The sequence below is a fragment of the Gekko japonicus genome, unplaced genomic scaffold (genome assembly GCF_001447785.1).
Source record: "Gekko japonicus isolate JY-2015 unplaced genomic scaffold, Gekko_japonicus_V1.1 scaffold392, whole genome shotgun sequence".
NCBI lineage: Eukaryota > Metazoa > Chordata > Lepidosauria > Squamata > Gekkonidae > Gekko > Gekko japonicus.
Genome location: NW_015174853.1, coordinates 727,417 through 736,511, shown reverse-complemented (window position 1 = coordinate 736,511; position 9,095 = coordinate 727,417). Strand labels below are relative to the sequence as shown.

The 9,095-nt window shown below is 44.6% G+C and overlaps 1 protein-coding gene across 1 annotated transcript in view; it reads right to left on the bottom strand.

The window, feature by feature from the left end:
- The window catches only part of PLD5 (phospholipase D family member 5), a 167,712-nt gene that overhangs the window by 25,331 nt on the left and 133,286 nt on the right, over nucleotides 1-9,095 (bottom strand). The window lies entirely within an intron of this gene.

The window sequence follows — 9,095 nt, the reverse complement described above, 5'->3', positions numbered from 1 at the left end:
TGAGTTAAAGTAATGATTTTATATTACTTATTTTTCTAGCCTTTGTTGTCTTTAGAACTACTACTCTTGGCTTTACTTCTCTATAAGAATCACCTCTCTTCACAGCTGCGTGTCATGGCTGCAAGCTGTGTTACTAACATTAGCTTCAAGGACACATTATCCATTCTAGTTCCTGGAGAACAATATTGTATTTTTTTCTTAGCATAAGGTCCACTGAAAGGAACTTTGATTTCATCTTTCTATTTTTCTCCTCTTTACCCACGGTAATGATCGGAAAAAATTAGGTAAGTTGAACCTACCTATATTATTAAATAATTTTCATTCATTTAGCATTTCCATTTCATGCAGGTTTGAATTAATAAAATATGTATTACGTTCCATGCAGTGGCTAGTTTGCATATTAGTCCATTTATCTGATTTACTGAAGTTTTATACTACTCTTGTTGTTGTTGGTAACAGATGTTGGTTACACGTACACTGTTGAGTTGTGTTTTCCACACCAACTATATTAAATATCTCCCAAAATAATGAGTATTAGGATGCACTGCATAGCAGGTCACACAAAGCATTCTATATGTACTCCACAGAGTTTCATCTTCATACATATGGTTCCAAAAACATAAATACTCTGACATTGATTTTCATATGTGACAAAAGGTTTTTTTTGTAATTATTACAGGTTCAGTGATGCTGAAGATTAAATATGTTTAGGGAGAGACAAATACAGCTGGCAACCCACTGAGGTCACCCTCTGAAATTTCTGTTCCTGGGGGTCAAGGCCCTCAGGAACACTGGGTGGCAAAGCATGGGTCTGCAGTGGAAGGGGAAAAATCAGTGAAAATTACTGCCACTCTTCAATCAATGGAAGAATAGATCCAACCCAATGTAGGAAAGACAGAAGTAGTGAGGAGTAAACATTACAACATTACAATGTAAATATTAGGTATTAAATTCTCAAAGAGATTATAATGAACCATGTTTTAAGTGAAGCTTAAGAAGAATGGAAATGTGTACTTCCTATTGACTGGAGGAATTGCAGAATTCTCAGGATATCGCTTAGATGATACAAGTGTCCCCAGGAACAAACTGGGGATACCTTAGCCATTTTACTACAGAGGGAGGAGGAGATCTTCATTTGTAGGCCCATAGCCACAAGGTGACATTTGAGGTGACGCTGCCTCAAAAACATGTCCTGCCTCCTCCTGGCTGCCTCCCCTGCCAGACCCAGGAGGGGAAGGAGGCCTGGGGCAAGTGGCAAACCCTCCTCTGGTTTTGCAAAGCTGTCATTGGGGTCTAGTGGCAAACCCTCCTCTTGCCCTCTTGCAATGCAGGGGACTCTGTGCCTACTGCACCACAAGCTACTCTGGCCACCTTCCCTTCCTCTTGCCCTCTTGCAATGCAGGGGACTCTGTGCCTACTGCACCACAAGCCACTCTGGCCACCTTCCCTTCCTGGCCTGAGAAGAAGCATCCTTTCCCCACATGGGTTGGCTGGAGAGGTGGGGGCCATGGGGTGGGCAGGCACTTGGCAAGCTAAGGGAAGGGAAGGCCTGGTGTAGGTAAGGCTTCAGCTGTAGGTAAGATGAGCAAAGCCAGATGGGGCTGAATGGGCCTCCCTACCCAGTAATTAAATTATCTTCAGTAATTAAATTAGTGACCATGATTAATTTAGCTCTGAACTGTGCCCCCCCCCCCCATTTCTGGCTACAGGCCGGTTCATTTGTATCCAGTCATGCAGTTCTGAAGACTTAAGGGCACTTCCATTTTCAGAAACGAACATAAAGGTATCAGTTGATTCTTTTCTACTTTTACAGACCCCTGTTCTGCTCTCTATGCTGTTCCTGAGGGTCCACAGTCCATAAGGAACAAAATGAGGAGGCGGGCGCTCAGTGTACTGCATCAGGAACAAAATGTAGAAAACTTTTGTTCTGTGAGATCCGCTCTATGAGCAGATGTCTTTGCATACAAGCCATTCTATGGTAACGTTTAGCAATATTTCTAATTGGTAGTGTCTAGGGCTGCTTATATCTTTAACAACAGCACAGAATAAAATTTACAAGGTACAACTTTTCCATCATAGTCTTAAGGTGACATAAGTTACTTCTGGTGGAATTTTACTTCCATGTAATCATTAAAAATTGTAAGACCCTTCTTGGAGAAGGCATCTGTCAAACTTATGTTTTGCATGAGTCGGAAAGATCTCAAAGTAAATGTTCTTCTCACCGATGAACACGTTGCCTAAGGTAACATCATAAGGCATTTTACAACTCATTAACTGCATAGCCGGACAACTACCTCAGTTGAAATCCTAAAACTATTAAGAGTAATGCTGTAACTTCACAATGGACCTTATTCAATAGTCCAACATCTCTTAAGTTTAGTCACTTTTCTAGTCAAACATTGCAAGATAACTATAACTGTATTCTAAATCTCAGTTGGATTTTTCAAGATTATTCCTTAATTCTCACAAATGATATAGGATCTCTTTGGTATTTCCTAGACTTAATTAGTCCTATTTTTAAACCAATATTCTTTTACATTTCTTTACCATTTGATATTCTCTCTTAACTCAGTTATCTATCATAAAGAAATTATTACCGAAGGCTATACTTTGTCCTGATTTATGAGTTCTATTTGCATTCTTTAATTGGTTAGGACACTGAAGGGACTAACTTTGCAAAGATGGGTTCTCTATAAACTGACTGAAAAGAAATACACAACAAAGAGAACAAATGCTGACCATTCTATACTCTTAAAAAAGGATACACTGCTTCTCCAGAGACCTGCTCACAGCAGTTCATAAAATAAAATACAATAAAATAATTAAAATATAAAAATTACATATCATAAACAGTCATAAAAATAAGCCAGAGTATAAAAGTACATAAAACAGTCTGAAACAAAAAGATATGCATGAAACAATCCTCAGGCTAGAAGCAGTTCAAAAAAACATTTTTAAAAGATAGAACGTCTTAGTTAAAAGCCTGAGTAAAGAAAAGCATTTTGGCCTGGTACATAAAAGACAGTAAAGTAGGCATCAGATGAGCCGGGGGGTGGGGGAGGCATTCCCTAGGCAAGGTGTCACCACTGAAAAAGTCTTATCTCTGGTTGTCACCAGTCTCACCTGTTCAGCCATTTTGTCCAGGAGAACTGATCTCTGTAGTCTAGAGACCAATTGTAATTTTGGGATATCTCCAGGCCCCATGTACAGGTTGGCAACCCTATTTCTCATTGAGACTCAAGACAAATTTCTGAATGTCTCTGGTTTGCACCTTCTGCAGACAGCTAGAAGATGGGAGTCTCCCTAACCTCCTCAAGCAGGTTATTCTACAAGGTAGGAGCCACAACAGTGAATACATGTGAATGGGCAATTGCCAATCTTACCCATTTGCAGGGTGGCACCTTGGAAGGCTTTGCTCCAATGAGTGAATCTGTCATAGTATCCAAGGGCATCTTTGAACAGCAAAAAAGAATTGAAAAACTATGCCCTTAGTTTGTTGTCAAAGGCTTTCATGGCCAGAGTTCATTAGTTGTTGTAGATTTTCTGGGTGTGATTGCCACGCTCTTTGCGAGTAGGACCTGACGTTTCACCAGCAGCTGTGACTGGCATCCTCAGAGGTATAATACAGAAAGGAGTACTCCATCTTTCTGTGTTATACCTGTGTTCTGTGTTTCTGTGTTCTGTGTCAAGGAGTAATCCATCGTTCTGTGTTATACCTCTGAGGATGCCAGTCACAGCTGCTGGTGAAACGTCAGGTCCTACAATGCCGAGACCACGGCCATACAGCCCTGAAAATCTACAACAACTAATTATACCCTTAGTATCTAACAATCCTTCAAAAGCACATGAACACATGAAGCTGCCTTATGCTGAATCAGACCATTGGTCCAGTAATATCAGTATTGTCTACTCAGACTGGCAGCAGCTCTCCAAGGTCTCAGGCTAAGGTCTTTCACGTCACCTACTGACTGTGTTAGAAGTCAGACTCCTCCTCTCGCAGAGGGGCAGTTTATAGCTTAGAGAGGCAAAAACAACCTTCTTAAAAATATCATCTCAAAAATCACAAGTACAGGACATGGGTCTCCCAAAACCTATTGATTCAACCCAGGGCTCTAGTCGGGGGGGAGCTCTCAGGTACGGAGCTCCGGAAGAGAACCTCTAGGGGGCGGGGCGGTCACGTGGTGAAGCCCCGCCCCCTTCTTTACCCCGCCCTCTGCTTCGATCCTCATTCCGTTTGGGAATGAGGATGAAGCAGGAGGGTAAGTAGCCGGGCCTTCTGACACACTTCCGGTGATGTCAGGGGGTGTGGCCTTCTGTCACTTCCGGTGATGTCAGGGGGCGTGGCATATGCAAATAAGTTATGCTAATGAGTTATGCTAATGAGCTCCGGCAGCTCTTTTTCTACAACAAGACCCCTGATTCAACCTTGTAGCAATCCCATCAAGTCCAACCTTACTTCCTCTGCACCCACTTATCCTAATTAAGCACTACTTAATCAACTCTTAATTGTATTTTCAAAACCCACTAGCTCTCCTGTCCAGTACTTGCAGGGTCATCAAGCGTCTCTCAAATCATTGTCCACCTCAAAAAAGCCCATCAAGTTATTTTCGGGCAAATATGTCAGCTTGCCCCAGGGTGCATTTTGTCCTATATCAAAAGCACCCAGCCACTGTTGCAGTGTGTTTGTGTGTCTGTGTGTGTTGGATTCTCCACATACACCCTCACTTTGTTGGGCTATCTTCTCTCCATGAAATACTGGTAGTTTTGCTGCTTAACTTGCTGCTTCTGTGGACCTCTTCAACAGCAGTAATTTTTGCCCTCCCCCTAAAATTACTTTCTCTTAGTTAGCTCTTGTATGTGTGTTCATTGTGTGTATTTTGTTTTATTCTTTCTCTTTTTAATAAAAATGTTTCCAGTTGAACATCTGTGTGGTTATTTCCAAGGGAAAAATCCCCGTATACATAGATGAATCCCAGTTACCCCCACTCTTGCTCTGTCTCCTTAAAGCTAATTTCCCCAACTAATTAGGAGACTGCCTCTTTGGGTAACACCTGGATCTCTTTACTGGCAATGGTGGGGATTGAACCTGGGACCTTTTGCATGTCAAGCAGATGCTCTACCACTGAGGCACTAAGTTAAGGCAAGCAAGAGGTTCACAATAAAAGGAAAACAATGCTTCCACCTCCAATGCATAGAAGGCCGACATTAGAAGGCAGAGGCAACTCTATGACAGGGTTTTTTTCAACTTTGATCCCTCTTCATTAAGTGTACTTGGGGAGGAAAGATTAAAAAGAAACAAAATTTGAGGGGATGGAGATTCAGTGGCTCCCACATGCATGCTGCCAAATCAGGTTGGAATTCCCCTTATTCCTGCACTTTCCTGGGGCCCAACTCTCAGGCTACCTGAGGGGCCACCAAAGAAAAACAGGCATAGTCTTAGTACCTTATGAAAGTTCTAAAATATGAGGATAAAGAGATCATCCCATTAGCTAGCTAAACTATTTGGTATTTGTCAATACACCTTGTAACAGGAAAAACTGATCTCTCATTACTCATTCTAATTTCAGTTTCAGAACTAGAATGTAGCCATTTGGAGAATGACATACTCAACCACCCTAAGTCTATATACATAAAAGAAAGTCCCCTCACCATAAAATCAATGCCTAGGCCAAACCCCTGGACCTAGAAACACGAAATTTGGGGAGAGTACTCCTACCATGATGTAGATGCTCACTAAGAAGGGATTTTTAGAAATTTGACCCCTGAGGGGGTCAAAAGGGGTAAAATGTGCTCCCCCCACTGCTTCCTATGTGGCTGCCAGGCTGCTGCCTCCTTGCACCCCCATAGGCTTACCAAATGCCGGCGGGGGATCTGCAGCTCTTTACAGGATCCCTGCCGCGGGGGACGGCGATACGCGGTGCACCCGCTGTAGCCAGGATGTGACGCTATGCGTCGCTCTGGCAACGGGACTCCAAACAGCCCTGTTGCCAGAGCAACGCGTAGCATCACATCCTGGAAACGGTGGGTGCACTGCATATTGCCGCCCCCCGTGGCAGGGATCCTGTAAAGAGTTGCAGATCCCCCGCCGGCATTTGGTAAGCCTACACCCCCACCTTCTGATTGGCCAGCTGCAGAGCTCAGTGTTCTGAGGTAAAAAAAAAAACAGTTAAAGGAGACTGCAGAGAGCTAATGACAGTTGAGGAAATCAGGAATGGCCAACCACCTGTGAGGTGCAGTAATGCTGCTGGCCCAGCCTCCCCACGGCTTCAAACATGCCCTCCACCTCCTACACCTGACAGGCAGTTGTCTGTCAGGTGCAGCGGTGGTTGCAGGGTGCTTAAAGTCATCAGGGAGGCAGCTCAGCCTCCACAATGGCTTGCAATACACCTCCCCCTCCTACACTGGACAGGCAGCTGCCTGTCAGGTGTAGGAGAGAGGGTGGGATGCTTACAGCGGTCAGGGAGACTTGCTCAGCAGGCTTGCCTTAGCGCTGCTGCTGGCCCAGCTTCCCTGATGCCTTTAAATACACTCCCCTCAACACCAGACAGGCGGGTGTCTGTCAGGTGAATGGTGAAATAACCAATCCTCATTCCAACTCCCACTGCCAGCTACTTCATGGATGGGGGGAAGGAGGGCAAAATAGATGTAAACAACAGGGAACAGGAAGGGTGCCAGCCAAGGTGGAACCATCGCTATCCTCACTAAAATTCAATGCCCAGGCCAAACTCCTGCACCAAGAAACCCAAAATAAAGAGAGTACATTCCTACGATGATGTCAACCCCCACTACGAAGAGATTTCTGAGAAACACAACTCCTAAAGGGGTTAAAAAGGGGCAAAATGTGTTCCCCAATTGTCTTCCATGTGCCTGGCAGACTGCTGCCTCCTTGCCCCCCCCCCTTAATTGGTCAACTGTGTAGCTCAGAGTTCTAAGGTAAAATCTGCCTCTTGCACCCACTGCCTTCTGATTGCTCAGCTGTGGATCTCAATGTTTTGAGGTAAAAACACAGTTAAAAGAGACTGCAGAAAGTTGAGGACAGTTATCAGCAATTCAAGACTCCTGAATAGGCATTTCTCATAACAGCCAGCATGGCAATTGAGTTTATGAATGTTCATGGGGAGATAGTAAAGGACCTTTCTAGGAGCCATTTTGATGTGTGCATCCCTCATGAACCTGAAGAAATGTCCCACATCACCACTCTCTCAGACCAACTCCCCCGCATACCTCTCACCTCTCACTGTCCCCAAGAAAGCTCCTGGCAAACGTTGAGCCAGATACAGCAATGCTCCAAGGAGGAGGTAACTTAGGAATGCAGCAAAGACATTTGCACATAGTACTCCTGAGGTGCACTGAGCTGCAATGGCCAAGTACCAGCAAGATCACCCTGATCAGCATATCTCCATATGAGCAAAACAGTGTGGTCTACAGAGAGGTCCTTCAGTAGAGAAAAAAAAGAGTACATGTGTCTCACTTCATTTTTTACATTACAATCTTCTCCATTAGAATTCCTACAACAAATGTTACATTTCAAACTTCACATCATCAGTATTATAACTGGATTTACGGAACTTAAGTACCATAGCATTGAGAACAATGGGCACAGTTATTAAAACACTCCTTTGGAACTATTACTCTGGCATTAGGAAGAAAATAAATTTGTGTCTAACAGTCACTTCATTGCATCTGATGAATTCATTTAATCCTACATTTGAACAATTCACAGCCAACACTTGAGTGTGTTGTGTAGTACAGAGTAACACATACTATATAGACAGAACATCCTGTAATTGGAGCAAACTGTTGGTGGAGATTTATCTAACATTGCAAGTTTAAACAGATTCCATTAAATCAATGGCCTTAGAAGACTGTAACTTTTCTCAAGATTGCACTGTAAAGGTATTTTGAGTCTATATAACCTTTTAAAAAGGTTAAGCAGAATGGCCAGAAGAAAAGGAAACAAGGCTATGGATTATATGGTTGTACTGCCCAATGTCATTGTAAGTCATCATTAGAGATTGCTAATTTGAAGAGATATAAAATCCTCTTTGTTAGCATGGCACTATGGGTGGGTGTGTGCTTTCCCTCGGTTTCATTCTACAGTGTAACTTTTAAAATGCATTTTTATGTCATGGAATTGGCCCTCCAGTAGGAATGATAGTTCTGATTCAATGGGGAAGATGTATACTATTGCTCCCACCCATGTTGCTGTGATCCTTTGAACTAATGTACCTTTTTAAAGTGTTAGTGAAACCTTTAAAAGGTATTTTATGTTATAATTAGAATCATATTGACTGGGTTTTTTTTAATTTAGGCTCTTCTTCTTTTAACGGTTTCAGCAAACTTTTTTTCACCCCTGCATCTCCATGATCAGAAAAGCATTACAATTTAAGTTTCTGCCAGACTGAAAAATACTAAGCTAAGGGCCCTCCACTAAGAAACAGAGTCACAGCCCTAGAATCAGGACAGGTTAACATGCAGTTCAATAAGTAAAGTTAAAATGATATTGATGAGGCATCATACTAAACATGCCAACCATAGTATACATCAGGGGTCTTTTGGGGCTGGAGTGTGCCAGAGCGCCACTCTGGGAGCCCAGGAGCTGGCACAAATGGCGGTAGCAGCAAGCCCTGCCCCCAGCTCTCTGCGCTGCAGTCCATCACCGGTCTCCCGGGGCCCGCGCAGGAGCGCTGCAGCACCAGGGAGTCCACAAGAGGCCCATCGCTGGTTTCCTGGGGCCCGCGCCAGAGCGCTGCGGCCCGAGGGAGGCCAGAGGAGGCCCGTCGCCAGCTCCCTGGGGCTCCAGGGAGGCCAGAGGAGGCCCATCGCTGGCTCCCTGGGGCCCGTGCCGGAGCGCTGCAGACCCAGGGAGGCCAGAGGAGGCCCATCGCCGGCTCCCTGGGGCCCGCACTGGAGCGCTGCGGCCCCAGGGAGGCCCCAGGAGGCCCACTGCCAGATATCTGAGGCCTGTGCCAGAGCGCTGCGGCCCCAGGGAGGCCAGAGGATGCCCGTCACTGCCTCCCTGGGCCAGCACCAGAGCGCTACAGCCCGGGGGAGGCCAGAAGATGCACCCCGCCGCCTCCCAGGGTGAGGAATCC